At 44.8% G+C, this 22746-nt stretch overlaps 1 protein-coding gene across 4 annotated transcripts in view; it reads left to right on the top strand.

Moving 5' to 3' along the window:
- The window catches only part of SMG6 (SMG6 nonsense mediated mRNA decay factor), a 245042-nt gene that overhangs the window by 26401 nt on the left and 195895 nt on the right, over positions 1-22746 (top strand). The window contains exon 1 of one of the 4 annotated variants that reach the window (XM_063798178.1): positions 11398-11681. The exons of the other annotated variants lie outside the window; for them this stretch is intronic. The gene's annotated coding sequence lies outside the window, so the exon portion shown is untranslated. Of the gene's footprint in view, positions 1-11397; positions 11682-22746 lie in introns of those variants that run through there. 4 annotated transcript variants of the gene reach the window in all.

Below are 22746 nucleotides of genomic sequence, written 5' to 3'. Positions count from 1 at the left end.
CTTATGCAGAAAATGGAGTTAGGAGCACAAACCTCAAAAAACTTTCTCAGTGACATAGTGAAAAAGATAGGAGCCTGATTTAAAACTGTTGTACAATTTTATACATGTGAAATGGTTGAGAAATACGTAAATATGGCCGGGCGTGGTGCTTACGCCTGTAATCCCAGCTCTTTAGGAGGCCAAGGCGGGCGGATCACGAGGTCAGGAGATCGAGACCATCCCGGCTAACACGGTGAAACCTCGTCTCTACTAAAAATACAAAAAGTTAGCCGGGCATGGTGGCAGGCACCTGTAGTCCCAGCTACTCGGGAGGCTGAGGCAGGAGAATGGCGTGAACCTGGGAGGCGGAGCTTGCAGTGAGCTGAGATCGCGCCACTGCACTCCAGCCTGGGCGACAGCGAGACTCTGTCTCAAAAAAAAAAAAAATAAATAAATAAATAAATAAATAAATGTGTAAATACTACATTAAACATAGCACTTTACCTTGAAAAAGATGTAAAGTAGGCCGGGTGCAGTGGCTCATGCCTGTAATCCCAACACTTTGGGAGGCTGAGGCAGGCGGATCACTTGAGGTTGGGAGTTCGAGACCAGCCTGACTAACATGGAGAAACCCCGTCTCTACTAAAAATACAAAATTAGCCAGGCGTGGTGGCGCATGCCTGTAATCCCAGCTACTCAAGAGGCTGAGGCAGGAGAATCGCTTGAACCCGGGAGGTGGAGGTTGCGGTGAGCTGAGATTGTGCCATTGCACTCCAGCCTGGAGAATAAGAGGGAAACTCCGTCTCAAAAAACAAAAAGACATACAGTTGGCATGTGGAAGTGGACTTGGGAAGGGTTACGGCTTGTGAGTTATTGTGAAGTGGTAGAAGGAGGGTTACTTAAAATTTGATGGACAGAGGCCAGGTGCAGTGGCTTACGCCTGTAATCCCAGCACTTTGGGAGACCGAGGTGGGTGGATCACCTGAGGTCGGAAGTTCGAGACAAGCCTGACCCACATAGTGAAACCCTGTCTCTACTAAAAACACAAAAAATAAGCTGGGTGTGATGACGTATGCCTGTAATCCCAGGTATTCTGGAGGCTGAGGCGGGAGAATCACTTGAACCTGGAAAATGGAAGTTGTAGTGAGCCAAGATCGCACCATTGCACTCCAGCCTGGGCAACAAGAGCAAAACTCAAAAACAAAAACAAAAAAAACATTTGCTGGACAGTTGTAACAGCAGATGTGGATAGGCCTGGCTCCTAACATGATCCTGTGGTGAACTGGGGTAGCTGTAGATGTTTGGGGTGTGTGCATGTGTATGCTTTGTGTATTCCTGTGCAGCTTGATTCAGCTGGATGCAGTTCTCTGTGTTACCTGGTGTTTCGTGTAAACAAAATCACACATAAGCAAAGGCAAAGTTTGTGTTATGCCCAAATTGTTCGTTTATGTATTTATGGCAATGAAACAAATTCTCATTTTCAAAATGAACATTATAGCAGAACTGGGTGATTAGCCTTAATTGGAATTGTTCCTTTGACAACTCCTAGAGAATTTCTAGCACAGACTGCTTAAATTTAGATCCATGAGTAAACAGAAAGTTTGGCTTCAGGTGGTTGTTAGTAACAGTGGTAACATCCCAACTAGTCTGTTCTCTGCCAAGCATTTGCTTTGGATCTTTCTCTCTCTGAATGGTTGCAGGAGGTTAGCTTGTGGGTTGTTGGTTTTTAGTCTTGAGATGTGGTTTGGGTTGAACATCCAGCCTGGGGAGGGATTGCCAGCCTCAACTGCAAGTAGCATCCTATTGAGATTCACATTTCAACTCTTCCACCTGCCAGCCAGGACCCTCCAAATCCATGTTGCCAGGGTTCTGGGCATTTGTTATTTAGTGGCTATATCTTCTGCTGTTCTTCGTCTCCCTTTAGAAACGGGGTACTGCTTGTCAAATGGGTTGTTGCTGACAGTCAAGGAGTTAAGGATATTAAATTACAGCATCAGAAATCATTTTCACACTGAAAAGCAAGGGTCTCTGATAGAACTGCCGAGGATTTTTTAGATCTGATTGTTTTGTTATCAGCATCTTGAATAGAATGTAATACATGTCTGTCTGCTGGGGAAGAAAGCATATAGGATTGGGAGTGGTTGATAGATGATAGACTGATAGACTTATTTTAATTTTGTTTTGTTTTGTTTTGTGACAGAGTCTCGCTCTGTCTCCCAGGCTGGAGTGCAGCGGCGTGATCTCAGCTCACTGCAGCCGCCACCTCCTGAGTTCAAGTGATCTTCCAGCCTCAGCCTCCTGAGTGACTGGGATTAAAGGCACCCACCACCATGCCCAGCTGATTTTTGTATTGTTAGTAGAGATGGGGTTTCACCATGTTGTTCAGGCTGGTATTGAACTCCCGACCTCAAGTGATCCACCCACCTTGGCCTGCCAAAGTGCTGGGATTACAGGCGTCAGCCACCACACCCGGCTCGTATTCTTTATATATGTAGGAAGGAGCACAACCCTTAAAACACTTCCTCAGTGACATAATTAAAAAGATAGGAACCTACATAATTAGGTTTCTACCTTTTTTATGCTCATGCCTATTTTTTTTTTTTTTTTTTTTTGCCCATGCTTTTTTATGCTTATTCCATCCATTATGCTTTGCTAAATATGTGGAGACAAGGTCTTGCTATGTTGCCTGGGATGGTCTCAAACTCCTAGGCTCAAGCAGTCCTCCCACCTCAGCCTTCCAAAGTGTTAGGAATACAGGTCTGAGCCACTGCATGTGGCCAATAGGTGTTTGTCTCTGAAACTTGAGTGAGTCTTCCTGCCCTGGAATGATTTGGTTTACCATTGCCAGCATTTTCTCCAAGCCACTGTGACTATTCCTGCAACATGCTTGGTGCTGATTGTAGCAAATAATGTCTTTAGACTAGAGAAATGCCATTGTATATTTGGCCAAGCTCTTGTCAAACCTTCCTTCTCCTTGGCCTCTTTGAATGTTTTGTGGTTCAGCCTGGACTGTACCATAGAAGCTCCTAATCTCTGTTATCCAAATAGAATGTAATACGTGTCTGTCTGTTTTCCTTTTTCTCTATCGTATTTCACCCAGCAAATGATTTTGTTTACCTTGGTCTCTCTCCTTTTGCTCTTCTTCCTTCTGTTACATATCATTATCTATTTTATTTCTTTGCACAATGTCTTTTTTCAGGACTTGTTCAGGTCTGGAGAATTTAATGCAGTTGCCCCTGAGTTTTTGGAGTAGAAGACCGTGTTCTGGGCTCAGTGCTTAAGTAGACTAAAGTTTACCCGTTCTGTTGTGCCAGTTTTGTGCTAGGATTGTAAAGATGAATACACTATTGTTACTTTCTCTGATTGTGTAGTGTATAGGTCAGCAAACTTTTTCTATGAAGGGCCAGATAGTAAATTACTTTATAGGCCATATGTTCTTTGTTGCCACCACTCACCTTTACTGTTATGGACAATATGTAAATGAATGAGCATGACTGTATTCCATTAAAACTTTATTTACAAAGACAGATGATGGATTGAATTTGGCCTGTGGGCCTAGTTTGCCAACTTCTGTTCTAGTGGAAGAAATGGTTACATAAATAGAATACAGTAAACAGTTGATTCTTGTTATTTGTGGTGGTTATGTTCTATAAATTCAATAAATTCACCACAAACACTGAATTAGTGAATACTGGATTGTTGCTCCTAAGGGAAATACAGAATTATATTCCTTCAAGCCTCTGGTCACAACATTTTAATCAACTGATCAATATATAACCTTGCTTTTTTTGGGTTTTTTTTTTTTTTGAGACAGAGTCTCAGTCTGTTGCCCAGGGTAGAGTGCAGTGGCGTGATCTCTGCTCACTGCAACCTCTGCCTCCCAGGCTCAAGCGATTCTTGTGCCTTAGCCTCCTGAGTGGCTAGGATTATAGGCGTGCGCCTGGCTAATATTTATTTATTTATTTATTTATTTATTTTTGAGACAAAGTCTCACACTGTTGCCCAGGCTGGAGTGCAATGGTGCAATCTCTGCTCGCTGCAACTTCCGCCTCCCCGGTTCAAACGATTCTCCTGCCTCAGCCTCCCGTGTAGCTGGGACTACAGGCACCCGCCACCATGCCTGGCTAATTTGTGTATTTTGGCCAGGCTGGCCTCAAACTCCTGACCTCATGATCCACCCGCCTCGGCCTCCCAAAGTGCTGGGATTACAGGCGTGAGCCACTGTCCCCAGCCACGCCTGGCTAATTTTTATATTTTGAGTACAGCCAGGGTGTCTCTGTGTTGTCCAGGCAGGTCGTGAACTCCTGACCTTAAGTGATCCGCCCACCTCAGCCTTCCAAATTGCTGGGATTACAGGCATGAGCCACCACACCCGACCAGTTATATAACCTTGTTTTATGTGGGTTTCTGTTTAAAGACACCTTATTTAATATATATTATTAATTCATTAAGAGAGTTCACTGCCTAACAGCACTGTAACTCATAGCTGAATGAGGCTTATCTAATACACATTTTCCCTGTAAAACACATCACAGCCTTCTTGCACTTAGGGAGTCACACACTTCGGCACACTCCCCAAGCACAGTGGCGTGGGGGCCACGTGAGACAACAAAATCACCAACAAAAATCTCAGAAATGTGATACTAAATACACCATGAAAAGGACACTTTTTTTTTTTTTGAGACAGAGTTTCTCTCTGTCCCCCATGTTGGAGTGCAGTGGCGTGAACTCAGCTCCTCCGCCTCCTGGGTTCACGCCATTCTCCTGCCTCAGCCTCCCGAGTAGCTGGGACTACAGGCGCCCACCACCACACCCGGCTAATTTTTAGTATTTTTAGTAGAGATGGGGTTTCACCGTGTTAGCCAAGATGGTCTCAATTTCTTGACCTCATGATCCGCCTGCCTCGGCCTCCCAAAGTGCTGGGATTACAGGCATGAGCCACTGTGCCCGGCCAAGGACACTTATAAGTATGACCTGAAATACGAAGGCAGAGAGTTGCTTTTTCTGACCTTAGTTAGCTAGGAACATGCACCTCAGGTGACTCAAATTTTGTGCTGCTCTATGCATGTCTAGGAATGACTGTGAAAGCATCATGAGTAGTGATTTGGGGGTTACAAGTAAGTTTTAGCAAGTAAGTGAATTCACAATGCAAAATCCATGAACAATGAAGGTTGATTGTATTGTGGTGGGTGCCAGGAGGGAGGTATGTATTGGGTACTGTGGAAGCACAGAGAGAGGCTCTTGGTCCAGCCCTGGCAGAGGCATGGTTTGGGGTGAGGAGAGAGGAAAGTGAATTCAGAAGGCTTCCTGGAAAAGTTAACTGGGCAGAGTGGGAAGAGAGTGTTCCAAATAGAAGTAATAGCATGAGCAAAGACAGAGAAGGTGTGAAACAGCAGAGGGCTCACAGGGCACCTAAATCTGTGGTAATTTGGAGGCCAATGTGAGAAAGTTGGAGGGTAGAGAGGAGGCTGAGCCTTCTGCCAGAGCCACATTCTAGTTTGGTGCCATGGTGTGCACTTGGGAGGTAGTCAGGGGGCTGATCTCCCATAAGATACCTTAGGATTCTGGAAATAATAATTTGTTTCTGGAATTTCTCACTGTTTACTTGTCATGTCTGCATTGTTAATTGAGCAAAAGCAGCACTATTCCATCCATTAAATTTGGTAGGGTGGAGATTGACTGAATCTTTTACCCCACAGTTCGCTGACTTAAAAAGTTGAAGGGCTATTCTTTTAGACAATGCACTTAGGCATTTTGAACTCAAACATGCTAGTGTCTCTCTGTGTCTTGGTAGTTGGAGGAAATTGCCAGTGGTTTGGGTTAAGTAGGGCAAAGCCTTTTTTCTTTTTAATTAAAAAAAATTTACAGCTTTTTATTTTTATTTTTATTTTTTTTGAGACGGAGTCTTGCTCTGTTTCCTAGGCTGGAGTGCAATGGTATGATCTCGGCTCACTGCAATCTCTGCCTCCTGGGATTAAGCGATTCTCCCGCCTCAGCCTCCTGAGTAGCTGGGACTACAGGCGCCTGCCATCATGCCCAGCTAATTTTTGTAGTTTTTAGGAGAGACGGGGTTTCACCATGTTGGCCAGGCTGGTCTCGAACTCCGGACCTCAGGTGATCCACCCACCTCGGCCTTTCAAAGTGCTGGGATTACAGGCATGAGCCACCACGCCTGGCTGCTTTTTAAAATGTATAGGCTGGTTTCAAACTCCTGGACTTGGCTGGGCATGGTGGCTCACACCTGTAATCCCAGGACTTTGGGAGTCTGAGGCAGGCAGGTTATTTGAGATCAGGAGTCCAAGACCAGCCTGGCCAACATGGCGAAACCCCGTCTCTACTAAAAATACAAAAATTAGCCAGGCATAGTGGTGCATGCCTGTAATTCCAGCTACTCGGGATGCTGGGAGGCAGAGGTTGTAGTGAGCCAAGATTGCACCACTGCACTCCAGCCTGGGTTGCGGAGTGAGACTGTCTCAAAAAAAAAACAAAAAAAAAACAGAAGAACAATTTCCTGGACTCAAGCAATCCTCCTGCTTCAACCTCCCAAAGTGCTGGGTTACAGGTGTGAGCTACCACGCCTGGCCTTATTTTTCTGTTTTATCAAAGTAACACAATTAAAGTTACACCTGTAGGCCTTTCCTCCTGTGTGTAGAGAGAAACTTCTCAAGCCACGTGAATAGAGCATAGCGAGTTCAAGAAATGTTAGGCATCTGATAGACCAATTATTGTTTCGAAAGATTGAGTCTGAAAATGCCCATTTCGTAAGGAAGCATCTTGAACTAGTGACACCTTGGGGCATGGGACATTAATTTGACGCCCCCTGGGCATGGAAAGTTGATGACCTTGTTTCAAAGGCTGGGGCGTAGTTGGAAAAGTGCCTAGGCTGTAATGCCGGAGTTGGTTTCTAAGTTAGTGGGAATAGAGGTTGAAAGAGATCACACGGAGGAGTGATTGCCTTTTAAAGTATTTTAGTTGAAGAATTTTTTTTTTTCCTTGAGACATGGTTCCTCTCTGTTGTGCAGGCTGGAGTGCAGCAGCATGATCATCGCTCACTGAAGCCTCCATCTCCCAGGCTCAAGTGGTCTTCCTGCCTCAGCCTCCTGAGTAGCTGGGACTACAGGCATGTGCCACCATGCCTGGCCAATGTTTTTTATTTTTCATAGAGGAAGGGTCTCGCTGTGTTGCTGAGACTGGTCTCAAACTGAGCTCAAGTGATCCTCCCACCTCAGCCTCCCAAAGTGCTAGGATTACAAGCATGAGCCACTACACTTGGACTCTAAAGAACTATTTTCAGTAGGTCATATATTATGTAGGTGTATATGTGATGATTTTTCTTCTCTTGCATTATTAGTGGCATATTATACACACTGTTATATTCACCTTTTTTTTTCCCTATTACCACTGGACTTCGGAGATCCTTCTCTGAGTAATTGCCCTCAAATCCATTGTATCTCTCTAGAGCCTGGCTGATAGCCTTCATAATTTTGTCTAGTATTTGTATGTCAGAGCCAGGATAGTGCAGAGCTTTGGAAAGTCCTGAGTTCAAGTGCTAGTTTTTTTGTTTTTTTCGTTTTGAGACAGAGTCTCACTCTGTCGCCCAGGCTGGAGCATAGGGGCACCATCATAGCTCACTGCAGTCTCAAACTCCTGGGCTCAAGCCATCCTCTTGCCTTGACCTCCCAAAGCACTGGGATTACAGGCGTGAGCCACCACGCCTGGCCTGAAGTCCTACTTTTATCAGATATTAGCTGCGAGACTTTGGGCATGTTCTGTAACCTGGCTGAGCTTTAGTTTTCTATCTGTAAGATGATGACAGTGATAACCTTGTTTCCCTAGGGCTGGAGCTCATAGTTTCTGCTTGGAATTTTGCATGCTGCCTCTTCCCAAATCTCTCGTGATTTTCTTAGAGGCGCTATTGAAAGTTGAGAAGGACAGTTTTCTTTCTGAGTTGGAATACGTGGCTACACAAAGTTGGATAGTATATTTTCTTTTTGCATTTAATCAGTAGACCAGCAAAGTGAAAGTTGGTTAGCAAAGGAGCATGGCTTCCCTGTGGAAAACCCAGGCCAGGTGGCCTGTAGCACAGAACGTTCACCACATGCTCAACTTGTTGTATTTGCTTGAGGGCTGTTTTTTTTTTTTTTTTAAATGTATAGTTTTTTTGTTTTGAAAGTGTGTTATGTAGGTGGCATTTTCTTTTCTGTCTTTTTTTTTTTTTTTTCTTTTTTTTTGGGACAGAGTCTCATGCTGTCACCCTGGGCTGGAGTGCAGCGGCACGATCTCGGCTCATTGCAACCTTCGCCTCCCAGGTTCAAGTGATTCTCATGCCTCAGCCTGCCAAGTAGCTGGGATTACAGGCACCTACCACTGCACCCGGCTAATTTTTTTTTTTTTTTTTTTGAGATGGAGTCTGGCTCTGTCGCCCAGGCTGGAGTGCAGTGCCGCGATCTCGGCTCACTGCAAGCTCCGCCTCCCAGGTTCAAACCATTCTCCTGCCTCAGCCTCTCGGGTAGCTGGGACTATGAGTAGCTGGGACTACGAGTAGCTGGGACTACAGGCGCCTGCCAACATGCCCGGCTAATTTTTTGTATTTTTAGTAGAGACGGGGTTTCACCGTGTTAGCCAGGATGGTCTCGATCTCCTTACCTCGTGATCTGCCCGCCTCGGCCTCCCAAAGTGCTGGGATTACAGGCGTGAGCCACCGTGCCTGATCGTTTTTTTTTTGAGACGAAGTCTAACTCTGTCACCCAGGCTGGAGTGCACTGGCGTGATCTCAGCTCACTGCCAGGTCTGTCTCCCGGGTTCATGCCATTCTCCTGCCTCAGCCTCCCGAGTAGCTGGGACTACAGGTGCCCGCCACCATGCCCTGCTAATTTTTTTGTATTTTTAGTAGGGATGGGGTTTCACCATATTAGCCAGGATGGTCTCGATCTCCTTACCTCGTGATCCGCCCACCTCGGCCTCCCGAAGTGCTGGGATTACAAGCGTGAACCACCGCTCCCAGCCTAATTTTTGTATTTTTTTAAGTAGAGATGGGGTTTTACCATGTTGACCAGGCTGGTTTCAAACTCCTGACCTCTAGTGATCTGCCCACTTCGGCCTCCCAAAGTGTTGGGATTACAGGCGTGAGTCACTGCTCCCCACCCAATATTTTCTTTAGACTCATCATTTGTCTTTTCAGTGCCCCTTGCGTAGTTTGTGCACCTGAGCTGCTGCTGCTGTGAAAGCTGCCGTGTGTGAGTGGTACACATCTAATTCCTCCACCCTCCCCGCAAAACAATTATAGATCAGAGCATGGTTTTATAAGGTTTCCTTAGACAAGGTGACTTGCTTTCTGTTGGAATGAGTTCTAATTCCTAGAGTTGTATCATGAGGCTTTAGGTTTATAGTTTGAGAGCCAGTACCCATTATGAAGCTTAGAAAAAGCTTTTAGACTGGACACAGTAGCACATGCCTATAATCCCAGCATTTTGGGAGGCTGAGGTGGGAAAATGCATGAACCCAGGAGTTGGAGACCAGCCTAGGCAACATAATGAGTTGCCGTCTCTAATAATAATAAAAATATTTCACTTAAAAAATACATAAATAAGGCTGGGTGCGGTGGCTCACGCCTGTAATCCCAGCACTTTGGGAGGCCAAGGCAGGTGGATCACGAGGTCAGGAGATCGAGACTACCCTGGCTAACACGGTGAAACCCCGTCTCTACTAAAAATACAAAAAATTAGCCGGGTGTGGTGGCAGGCGCCTGTAGTCCCAGCCACTCGGGAGATTGAGGCAGGAGAATGGTTTGAACCTGTGAGGCGGAGCTTACAGTGAGCTGAGATCGTGGCACTGCACTCCAGCCTGGGCAACAGAGCGAGACTCTGTCTCAAAAAAAAATAATAATAAAAATAATAAAAAATACATAAATAAGTAAATACATTAAAAAAGAAAGCTTTTGGCCTGGTTCTCTCTGGATAGCACAAGCACTGATTTAATCTATAATGATAAAGAATAGTTGAGTCTCTGCACTAGTAGGTAAGTGCTTTATCTGTGATAACCCAGTTATTTCATTGTCTCATAATTATATCATCATGACAGAGAAAGCCAGCTTAATTTTTTGGCCTCATGGATATAAAGACTCCATATCTTGCTGGGAACAGTGACTCAACGCCTGTATAATCCCGGCACTTTGGGAGGCTGAGGCAGGAGGATTGCTTGAATCCAGGAGTTCATTCATGACTAGCCTTGACAACATAGGGATACCCTGTCTCTACTAAAAAAAAAAAATTAGCCAGGTGTGGTGGGTGGTCCTAGTTACTCGGGAGCCTGAGGTGGGAGAATACTCTGGTCTGGAAGGTTGAGGCTGCAGTGAGTCTTGACTGCTCCACTTCACTCCAGCCTGGGTTACAGAGTGAGACCCCGCCTCAAAAGAAAAAGATTCCGTATCTGTAAGGTGGGCATCAGAAAATTTTTTAGGGTTTTTGTGAGTTGACTTCATGTCTTTAATTAGTCCTATGCTTTTGTAAACTAGTTTGCAATATATACCTCAGGCTATACTCTTCACTCTGGAAGCTATTTGAAAAGTGTGTGAACTGCAGTTTGGCAGCACGTGATGACAGCAGTTCATTAGAGCCTCTTTCTGTGGGAAGAAGCAGATTGGTTTTCTTTTTCTTAGGCCATGAGAAACAGCTTAGTGGGATCCTCAAAGAAGGTCAGAACCAGAACCGGGTTTTTCAGATGTTGATAATGTGAGGTGGGTTGCAAGGAGCAGCCCCTGGTAGGCAAGGATTGGGGCTGCTTTGTCCAGGTCACTGCTGGACTGTAAGGCTAATGTCTTTGTGGTTGGTAGTGAGTGCAAGTTTCTCAAAGTACATCAGCCCTACCTATAAACCCTTAACACCCCAAATGACCTCGGTCACCAAACCACTTCAGGGCTTTATTTTTATCCTATCCGTTTTGTTTCAGTATGTGAGGTTGGTTTCTTTCCTCTAACAGAGCAGAGTTCTCTGGGGGAAGAAACAGAGTGCCAGGGTGCTGCTGAGGCTGGTTAAACACCAAAACCACACTCTTCATCTTTCTGGGGTTGAGACGTGACATAAGCCATGCTGCAAACGCCAGCTTCCACACTGAAGAAACCTCTCTCAGTAGTCACTTTGTTTATTTTTTGTGTATTGTGTTTTTAGGCAAATAAAATATAGAGGAGTAAATGGTGTACCTTCCCATTCTGCTGTAGACAGAAATCTAACAATGGGCACTTGCTTAAAATCTACCATTTCCCAGCTTAAGGTTTTTCATCCTCCTCGAGAGTGTTGATGAGAACTCTCAAAACTCACCAGGTCTCAGGAAGCCGGATTACCAGCATATCCTGTTCGCGTGCGTGTGTATATTCTGTGTTACCCACAGGCCACTTTCCACCCCACGTGACCTTTAGTTACCATCCGGAAAGTCAGGACCCAGATACCCGTCAGAATTTCCAGGCCTTGGTTTGGTTTAGACATTTTAGAAGATGTTAACAGCAATAATTGTGAAAGACTTTGAGTGGCACGCATGGTGAACAGAAAGTACTAGATCCTGAAGAGGGGGGAAAGGCATTTCTGTGCTCTTCCCGGTAAAGTGTTTGAAAAATGAACATTCAGAAGAAAACCTAAAGCACCTGAAATGCACAGGGGACGAGAATGAGAGGTGATTAGAAGCCCAACACATGCACCAGTTCTTAGGTGGTAAGGCTAAGTTCTGAAGTTCATATTTCATTCTTTAAGATTGTCATATGCATTGTTGGTGTTGTTTATAGCATACTCCATCACACTTTATTTTAACCAGCATCTCTAAATTAATATAAACAGACTAACGATTCAGGTAATACCCTAGAACAGGGATGGGCAAAATATTGCCAGTGGCCTATGAGATAAGAATGGTTTTTACATTCTTACATCAGGAGTTGTTTAAAAAGAGCAACACGAGACAGAGATGTACGTGGCTCACGAAGCCTAAACTATTTTCTGTGACCTTTTACAGAAAAAATTTACCACTGCTGTAAAAGCTGGGAGAGGTGAATGCAGTTAATGATAAGGTTCTTCTGTTAGGAAATTGATTGTTAATGAGAATGTTACCGCCTTTTAAGCAGACAGTTTTTTTTTTTTGAGAGGCAGTCTTGCTCTGTTGTCCAGGCTAGAGTGCAGTGGCGCAATCTCAGCTCACTGCAACCTCCACCTCCCAGGTTCAAGCGATTCTCCTGCCTCAGCCTCCCCAGTAGCTGGGACTACAGGCTCCTGTCACCACCCGCTGCTAATTTTTGTATTTTTAGAAGAGATGGTGTTTCGCCATGTTGGCCAGTCTGGTCTCGAACTCCTGACCTCAGGTGGTCAGCCTCCCAAAGTGCTGGGATTACAGGCTTGAGCCACTGTGCCCGGCCGACAGTTCTTCATTATGCAGGTCTGACCTTGCAGGATGTTTAGCGTTCCTGGCTCTGCTCATTAGATGCCAGTAACGGCCCACACATACTTCCAAACAGTTCCTGGGATGGGTGGTCATATTCTGGTTGAGAACCACTACTTTTGAAGCTTGACAAGGTCAAAAACATTTTGTTAAGGTTTACTCCCTCATTTCCTCTCAGAGAACCTGACTTGGGATTTGGATCTTGATGGCCTAATGATTAACAATAGTGAGAGAATTTGAGTAGCTAGTGGAATAGGGAGAGTTTTCAGTAGGGTAGAATACAAGATTTTAAGGAAACTTTTTATTTTTATTTTTTTTGAGATGGGGTTTCGTTCTGTCACCCAGGCTGGAATGCAGTGGCGCGATCTCAGCTCACTGCAACCTTCGCCTCCCGGGCTCAAGCAATCCTCCCATCCCAGCCTCCTGAGTAGCTGGGACTACAGGCACACACCACCATGCCCAGCTAATTTTTGTATTTTCAGTAGAGACGGGGTTTCACCATGTCGGTCAGGCTGGTCTCAAACTCTTGGGCTCAAGTGATCCACCCACCTCAGCCTCCCAAAGTGCTGAGATTATAGCTATGAGTCACTGTGTCCAGCCTAGGAAGTCATTTAATGTTACTTTTGTTGCTTGACACCTATTTTAAGAATTGAGATTGATTTGTGATTTATGAAAGGTTTGTTTTGATGTTGCTGGTGTTGTGAAAAGCACATTCCTCTCTATGTGAGAGATGGAGTAGCCATCTTTGGCCTTAGTATCCAGATGATTTTGAGGTCTGTGGGAATCTGTATGGTGTACTTGAGGGACTTGTTCAAAGCCAATGTAAAGATGTAGTTTTGGCATCTCATGAATAACCTGATATCCTGACTTAAGCCAGAACTCTGGCATTAGAGAATTTTCCAGCTTGGGAGAGTTGACTGAGAAAAGTCCTCCTTTGGCTCCTTACCAAGTTAGACAAGGGAGCAATCAGCTGCTGAGTTCCAGCCAACTGGAATGTACGTGAGGGGGTACTATAAATCGTCCCTTAGGATCCAGCTTGTGGTCTGTGAAGAGCCTTCCAAATAAGAATGAGACCTGTACATTGGATCCTTGTTCAATCTGCAGCTGCTATAGGAAGGAGTAGTGAGGTGATGTTACTCTGGGAGCAGCTCACTTTATATAGTAACACACTGCCTGTTATGTGGGGTAAGAAGACTGCACTACCCTTTATGTTTTTCCCGTGTTGCCTTTCTCACCAACTTCCTATATTGGTTTTTGTTTCTGACTGTTCTCTTGGGGAGCTGTATCCATAGTTTGATCATTCTGTAAAATCCCTCTTTGCTCTTAAAGGTGCCAGAATTTCATCTCTCTACCCTCTTTTCACCATCTTAGATCTGATGTATTTGAGCTAAGATAGAGAATATGAAATCGTTGTTTTCTTGGCTCGTGATCCTTCCCCAGTCTGCGGACTGTTTGTTTGACTCCAGGGGGAAACTCCAGGTTCTTCCCCTCTTGGAAGCCTTTCACTTTACTCATAAATATTTAGTATTGAAGTGAACTGCGCTCTTTTTTTTCTCCCTAGTATGAGTGGATAGACTCTCTAGACCGGAAAGAATTTAAAATACTATCTATACCCTCTGTCTTTCTGATGTTTTGGTTCCTATAAAATGTATTAACCACACATTTTTATTTTTAAGAGCTTAAGTGGTTTTTTGAGTTGTCTTCCATCTTCTGATCCAAAATTTGTTGAGCATTTATTATAGAAATCACTAGGCACCTCTCCTGCTACTGTTTTTTCCGTGTCGTTCATGCTTAGAACCATCAGAGAGCTATGTAACTAGGTAACACTGGTTACTAGTAGTACTGCTTTTACTGATTTGTACTTGAGTGTGTCATCAGCCTCTATGAAGATACATAAAAAAGAGACCTAGAGAAGGATTGCTGTTTGTGTTGCGTGGTGTCTTTGTGGAAGCCTGTGGAAGAAATTTCTGCTCTTAGTAGGAAATGGGTTTCTTCAACCTCATGCACATTTGTAAGATTGTTATAATAGCAAATTTGTGAATTTTTAACCCAGAATGATTCTCTATTTTAATTGTTCCAGAGGTTGTAGCCAAACTTCCTTTAGTAAGTGTAAAGGGCGTGCATCCTCGGTCGTGACCTTACTGTTTGGTGACCTCTTTATCTTTTTCTCTTTGGCTTCTCTTTCTTGTTTTTATCTATTTTATCTTACAGTATGTATATACCTTTGTATGTTGCCTAAAATAAGTGGCTTCAAAGTTTTATATAGATATTTTTTCTCTTTTCACTTGCCCATTTTGCTGTAAAACCTCCTCTGAGGCCAGCTAGTAGTCTCTGAGGAAATCAAGTTTTTCCCTGTCCCAATTCAGGTCATTTCCATAAATATTCATGGAGCACCTTTATATATTGTTATTCTAGGTACTGCACACAGAAAAGTAAGTGATGTTGGTCCTTCCCTCAAAAACACAGTCTAGTAAGAAAAAAGGATATGTAAATAAATACTTGCAATAAAGTGTTATAAATGTAATAATAGAAATATATACACTGGACAGAGGTAAAAGAGATTAACTCAGGGTGAACAGGCAGAGCGACCTAGAAAGGTAATCTGTGTCCTTAATTTTGCAAGTCAAAGAAGTATTTTAGGTAGATGTGGTCAGCTGACTTTTCTGGCAGAAGGAACAACATGGATAAAAACATAGCATGGTTCGAAACTGCAAGGAATGGTTGCTTCTGAGATTCCCCGCCAAGATTCTGTCATTATAATGTCTTGGGCCATGGTACAGATGTCCACATTGGTGCTGTCTAATCACTCAGTTGGAACTGAAGATTCATCACAATGTAGATTGATTTGAGCTTTTGATTTGGCTCAAGCTTAGAAGTGAATCCTTCAAATAGTTCTTTCTCTGCTTTATTTTATGTATTAGCAAAGGTTGACTCACTCTAAAGTCATGCCTTCCATCATTCTGGGAAGCTTTCTGAGCCAAGCCCAGCTTGGCTTAGGAATAAGTTATGCTTTGTGTTGTAATCATTGGCACTAAGTCCTATTCTTGACTTTCACACACACAGTAGGACTGCAGCTCCTGATGCGTATGGGAAAGAGGAATTGTGATAATACTCGCTATGGATTTACATTTTTCTGGGATTTTTTTTCTTGATAAAGATGCTAAAACCTTATTCTCGCTATTGAGATTTTGAGTTTACTTGTGCCACAAATCTCTGAGATGCTAGGTCCTAATTTGTCAAGCAAACTATGTTAACACATTTGACATTCTCTTCTGAGGAATGTCTTTGGCAGGTTTTCCTTTAGACTTCTGGACAGATCTATAAAACTCTATGGCTTTTGAAATACTTGTAAGTGACATATGTCAAAAGGTTGAATAAGGCACTAATAGTGCCCTTGGTGCTCCTAGGAAGCTGTCACTTGTGGTCACTGCAGACCAGGAGTGAGATCTTATGGGTTGCATTCCTAAATTTCTTTTTGTTTGCATGAACAGATTTTTTAATCTCTTTCCTTGTCTTTACATCCGTACACTGGGGATATAGCATACACCATCAACACATCTGCACAGCTTTGTCCACCGAGGGGTAGCAGAAAGTTGTTTATTATAGCACCAGTCATCCGCATGTCTACCGCCTCAGAGTTAGAATAATGGTGGGGATTAGGACATATGGGGCAAAGGGTATTTATTGGCTGTGAAACAAAGGCTTTTTGTGGACTAGTAGAAAAAGTTGTGGCAATTTAAAAAATTATTGCAGAAGTAAAAGAAATCTTCCAAAAATATATATACACAGAAAAGTACACATAACAGAGCCATACAGGTGATAAATTGTGACAATGTAAGCATACTTGTATAACCAGCAGTTTATTTACTTGTATCGCTGTCATTCTTCTCTTCCCTTTTTTTTTTTTTTTGTGACGGAGTCTCGCTCTGTCACCCAGGCTAGAGTGCAGTGGTGCGATCTTGGCTCACTGCAAGCTCCGCCTCCCGGGTTCATGCCATTCTCCTGCCTCAGCCTCCTGAGTAGCTGGGACTACAGGTGCTCGCCACCACACCTGGCTAATTTTTTTTTTTTTTTTGTATTTTTAGTAGAGAAAGGGTTTCACTGTGTTAGCCAGGATGGTCTCAATCTCCTGACCTCGTGATCTGCCCTCCTGGGCCTCCCAAAGTGCTGGGATTACAGGAGTGAGCCACCGTGCCCGACTTTTTTTTTTTTTTTTCTTAAATATATTTTTTGAGATAGAGTCTCGCCCTGTTGCCCAGGCTGGAGTGGAATGGCATGATCTCGTCTCACTGCAACCTCCGCCTCCCGGGTTCAAGTGATTCTTCTGCCTCAGCCTCTCAAGTAGCTGGGATTACAGGCACCCGCCACCACACCCAGCTAATTTTTGTATTTTCAGTAGAGACAGGGTTTTGCCATTTTTGGCCAGGCTGGTCTCAAACTCCTGACCTCAGGTGATCCACCCACCTCAACCTCCCAAAGTGCTGGGATTACAGGCATGAGCCACTGTGCCCGGCCTCTTCCCTTTTAACTCTAAACTCAAATTTTTTTCTATACGTTTAATGATAGCAGTGACAGAGCATTTTAAATAAATTAGGAAGAAGTTAATGCCCATGTTTTCCTTGCTTTGTGGATCCTTGTTAAGATTGATTTTCATTGTTCAGAGACAGAGAACGAAGAGAGAATTTGAAAGATAAAGAATTGGATCAAAGATAAAAGATTTGAGGTGTTTGCTTTGACTTTTGAACTACAGAGTTTGGGTCTGGGAACCAGCACAGAAAAGATTTGGTTGACCAAAAAAACTAGCTGGAAGCAGGCCTTGCCTCCAGTCACAGTGAAACTGAGTCTCTCACCAACAGTGCTGTGGTTTACAGCCTTCATCTTGAAGCATCTGGCTGGTGGGGGGGGGGAAAGTGACATCATGGCCTGCCTTCTCCTGGACATGCTTGGTTCAGCTCAGATGTGGAATCCCAGAAGATCTGCATTGCGTGTTTCTAGCCTTGTTTTTAGTGTTAAGGCGAATGCCAGGCTGTAGCAGGCCATGTTGTTGTCTTTGTGTAATCCATTTGTATTCTAACAGTTTTCTTCTTTTTCTGCTGCTAGCTGCCAGGGAGGTAGAGTTGCCTCTGTTGATAAAGAGCAGATACAGAAGTTCACATCCAAACCTGAATGACCATTTTTAACTTGAAACACTTTTCCTGGGAGTTGATGCGCCAGAATCCTTCCCTTATTTGGTGCCTTGCTTAAATCTGAAGCTCGCACAAGGTAGCCAAAGCTCCCTGTGTGCTGGTTATTTGCTTTATGGCAAATAACCACAGCAGAGTGGTTTGTGAAACCGTCTTTGTGACCACATCTGTCTTAAACTGAAGCTTCGTTCTCCTTTGGGTTCTTAGATTAGTTCGTGCTCCTCCCTTTCCTGAGAGATTCAGGGGTTTTCCTGTATTGCGTTAGGTAGGTAGAGAGGTTTATTTTCAAATATTTTTCTGGACTGTGCACAGTCCCTTTATTAGTGTGCGAATGCACACATATTCCTTGAACTTTTTTTTTTTTTTTTTTTTGGAGACAGGGTCTCGCTCTGTCACCCAGGCTGGAGTGCAGTGGCACGATCTCGGCTCACTGCAGCCTCAACCTCCTGGGCTCAGGTGATCCTCCCACCTCAGCCTCCCAACTGGGACTACAGGCGTGTGCCACCATAGCTGGCTAATTTTGTTTATTTTTTATAGAGATGAGGTCTCACTGTGTTGCCCAGGCTGGTCAAACTCCTGGGCCCAAGTGATCCTCTTACAGGCATGAGCTACTGTGCCCGTCCTTGAAGGACTCTTTCCTTATTCATCAGGCTCCTGTTGCTTTATCACCATGAATAAACTTGTTCAGTTTTACAATTTTATCTTTTATCTCTTCTTACTGATACTATTTGAGGGTGCATGTTGTTACATGCTTCTGCCAACTTGCATGGTATTGTCTGGACTGGAAGTATTTACTTACCTTAATCTCCAAGACTTCTCTGTTGGTTTGGCCTGGTGGTCTCTCGGTGAAAGAAAGCTGAAACCATTGGTGGGTTTTGTTTGGGGCTTTTGCTTTTGGTCTTTATAGAAACATTCTCCGTGTCTGTCTCGGTTCTGCTGAAAAAGTTGCCTTTTGTTTGTGTGTTTTTGAGATAGAGTCTCGCTTTGTCGCCCAGGCTGGAGTGCAGTGGTGTGATCTCTGCTCACTGCAACTTCCGCCTCCTGGGTTGAAGCAATTCTCCTACCTCAGCCTCCCAACTAGCTGGGATTACAGGTACATGCCACCACACTGTGCTCATTTTTGTATTTTTAGTAGAAATGGGGTTTCACCATGTTGGCCAGGCTGGTCTTGAACTCCTGACCTCGGCCCCCCAACATGCTGGAATTGCAGGTGTGAGCTACCGCGCCAGTTCCTTTTTTTTTTTTTTTTTTTTGAGCTGGCGTCTTGCTCTGTCACTGAGGCTGGGAGTGCAGTGGCGTGATCACAGCTCACTTCACCCTTCACCTCCTGGGCTCAAGCAATCCTCCCAACTCAGCCCATAGAGTAGCTGGGACTACAGGCTGCACCACCACGCCCAGCTAATTATTTTGTGATTTTAGTAGAGATGGGCCTTCACCGTGTTGGCCAGGTTGGTCTCGAACTCCTGACCTCCGTTGATCTGCCTGCGTCAGCCTCCCAAAGTGCTGGGATTACAGGCGTGAGTCACTGCACCCAGCCAAGGTCGCCTTTTTTAAAAGGCGAGAAATAAAGAGCTCAGGCTCTAGGCAAGTCAATTAACCTCTTTGCTGTTTTCTGTAAGGAAATAATAGTAGTACTTATCCTCACAGAATTGTTGTAATGTTAACAGACGCAAAGTGCTTAGAGTAGTGTGCTACACATAGAAGATGCTATAGAAGTTTTGACCATCTATATATGTATATATATGTGTATATATGTGTGTGTGTGTGTGTGTGTGTGTATATATATATATATATATTTTTTTTTTTGAGACAGAGTCTCGCTTTGTCGCCCAGGCTGGAGTCCAGTGGCGTGATCTCAGCTCACTGCACCCTCCGCCTTCTGGGTTCAAGTGATTCTCCTGCCTCAGCCTCCTGAGTAGCTGGGACTACAGACATGTGCCACCATCAGCTAATTTTTGTATTTTTTTGTAGAGATGGGGTTTCGCCATTTGGTCAGGCTGGTCTCGAGCTCTTGACCTCGTGATCCGCCCAGCCCCCTAAAGTGCTGGGATTACAAGCATGAGCCACCAGGCCCAGCCAGGAAAATTTCAATGTACTGTAAAGTTTGGGAACCACTGGGCTGGAAGATAAATACAAAGGCCCGAGTTGGGAGCATACTCATCACATTTAAGGAACAGAAGGAGGTAGTGGAGTAAGATTATGTAGGTCTTTTGTAGGCCATTGTAAGGACTTTGACTTTCATTCTGATGTTAGGTGTAGTCTCTTTTTGCCCACTCACTTAGGCTGGAATGTAGCAGATGGAATTGCTACTACTCAGGATCAGAATCCTTAAATCCTGACAGAAATACCTTTTCCTTTAAATACCTTTGGGGGCCAGGCGTGGTGGCTCGTGTCTATAATCCCAGCTACTCAGGAGGCTGAGGCACAAGATTCTTTTGGCCGGGCGCAGTGGCTCACGCCTGTAATCCCAACACTTCGGGAGGTGGGCAGATCACGAGCTCAAGAGATGGAGACCATCCTGGCCAACATGGTGAAATCCCGTCTCTGCTGAAAATACAAAAATTAGCTGGGTGTGGTGGCACGTGCCTGTAGTCCCAGCTACTCGGGAGGCTGAGGCAGGAGAATTGCTTGAACCTGGGAGGCGGAGGTTGCAGTGAGCCGAGATCATGCCACTGCACTACAGCCTGGGCAACAGAGCGAGACTCTGTCTCAAAAAAAAAAAAAAAGGAAGAATCCCTTGAACCTGGGAGGTGGAGGTTGCAGTGAGCCAAGATGGCACCACTGTACTCCAGCCTGGGCAACAGAGTGAGACTCCGTCTCAAAATACATACATACATACATACATACATACATACATACATACATACATACATACCTTTGTCTGGGTTTTGCCACATTACTCTCCAAAAAGAAGTGGATTTAAATTCTCACAGATAGTGATGTGTATGCTCTTTCCCTACAACATTCATCTCTTTTTCTCACGAGTTTTCTTGTATATATTGCCTGGATAACCTATTTAATCCGTATCAAATCTGTCTATCTATTTTTTTTAAAAATTAAGTCTCACTGTGTCTCCCAGGCTGGAGTGCAGTGGCACCATCACGGCTCACTGCAACCTCTGCCTCCCAGGCTCCAGCAGTTCTCCCACCTAAGCCTCACAAGTAGCTAGAACTACAGGTGTGCGCCACCATGCGTGGCTGATTTATTTTATTTTATTTTTATTTTTTGGAAAGATGGAGTTTTGCCATGTTGGCCCAGGCTGGTCTCAAACTCCTGAGCTCAAGCGATCCACCCGCCTCAGCCTCTTAAGGTGCTGGGATTACAGGCATGACCCACCGTGCTTGGCCTTTAGTCTTTTTAAAATACTCATGCTTGGTTCTGCACCACCGCTAGTCTGTAAATTAAGTTACTTGGAACTAGAACCACTGAGACTTAAAGACAGGGCTCATGATTGTCCAAGTGTGGAATGACAATCTTCACATCTTCCCTCCCTCTGTGTTTCCATTGCCAGTGGATGATTGCAACAACAACCTTTTACCTGGTCTCCTCACCTCCACACACTTGACTCCACCCAACCCCTCACCCCTCAAAAAAACCCTAAGTTTTCTTTTTTCTTCTTTTTTATTTATTTATTTATTTTATTGATCATTCTTGGGTGTTTCTCGCAGAGGGGGATTTGGCAGGGTCATGGGACAACAGTGGAGGGAAGGTCAGCAGACAAACAAGTGAACAGAGGTCTCTGGTTTTCCTAGGCAGAGGACCCTGCGGCTCTCCGCAGTGTTTGTGTCTCTGGGTACTTGAGATTAGGGAGTGGTGATGACTCTTAACGAGCATGCTGCCTTCAAGCATCTGTTTAACAAAGCACATCTTGCACCGCCCTTAATCCATTCAACCCTGAGTGGACACAGCACATGTTTCAGAGAGCACATGGTTGGGGGTAAGGTCACAGATCAACAGCATCCCAAGGCAGAAGAACTTTTCTTAGTACAGAACAAAATGAAAAGTCTCCCATGTCTACTTCCTTCCACACAGACACAGCAACAATCTAATTTCTCTATCCTTTCCCCACCTTTCCCCGCTTTCTATTCCACAAAACCGCCATCGTCATCATGGCCCGTCTCAGTGAGCTGTTGGGTACACCTCCCAGACGGGGTAGTGGCCGGGCAGAGGGGCTCCTCACTTCTCAAAAGGGGCGGCTGTGCAGAGGTGCCCCCCACCTCCCGGACGGGGCGGCTGGCTGGGCGGAGGAGCCCCCCACCTCCCTCCCAGACGGGGTGGCTGGCCGGGCAGGGGCTGACCCCCCACCTCCCTCCCGGACGGGGCGGCTGGCCAGGCGGGGGCTGACCCCCCACCTCCCTCCCGGATGGGGCGGCTGGCCAAAACCCTAAGTTTTCTAAATATCCAGAACAACCTTTACAAATACAGGTTTGCTCATGTCACTTCCGTGCTGAAAACCCTTCAGTGGCTTTAATGAACATCACATTCTTTAACAAGGACCTGTCCAACATGCCCTGCCCACTTCTCCAGACTTTCTTACAGAATCAATCATCTAGCCATGCCAGTCTACAATGTACCACTTTTGAGAACATCATATATGTTGTTCCCTTTGCTTAAGACACACCAGGACGTGACTCCCTCTCCTCTCCAAAACCAACTGTTTCTTCAACCCTCACTTTTCAACTCAAAGGTCTTTTCCTCTGAGAGGATATCTCTGGTGCTGCTTCTGTATATTTCCACAGCATCCTAGCCTTCCCCAGTCATGGCACTTCATAATTGTCTGTGTTACCCATAGAGCAAGGATTATCTCTGCCTTGTTCACAGCTTGTGCACTGTGCTTTGTACATAAAATGTGCCCAGTAGGTTTTTGTTGAATGAATAAATGTATGGGTCCATGTGTGAGGAAGTCTTCACCATCCCTCTTACGCTATGTCAACCTGTTGATTTATAAGATGAGTTTGATGGCTGAGCACGGTATCTCACGCCTGTAGTCCCAGCACTTTGGGAGCCCGAGGTGGGCAGATCACTTGAGGCCAGAAGTTCAAGACCAGCCTGGACAACATGGCAAAACCCCGTCTCTACTAAAAATACAAAAATTGGCTGGGCTTGGTGGCACGCGCTTCTAGTCCCAGCTACTTGGGAAGCTGAGGCACGATTGTTGCTTGAACCC

The sequence above is a fragment of the Pan troglodytes genome, chromosome 19, assembly GCF_028858775.2.
Source record: "Pan troglodytes isolate AG18354 chromosome 19, NHGRI_mPanTro3-v2.0_pri, whole genome shotgun sequence".
Taxonomy (NCBI): domain Eukaryota; kingdom Metazoa; phylum Chordata; class Mammalia; order Primates; family Hominidae; genus Pan; species Pan troglodytes.
The sequence above is the reverse complement of the archived record's forward strand: the minus strand, read 5'-3'. Positions and strand labels throughout refer to the sequence as shown.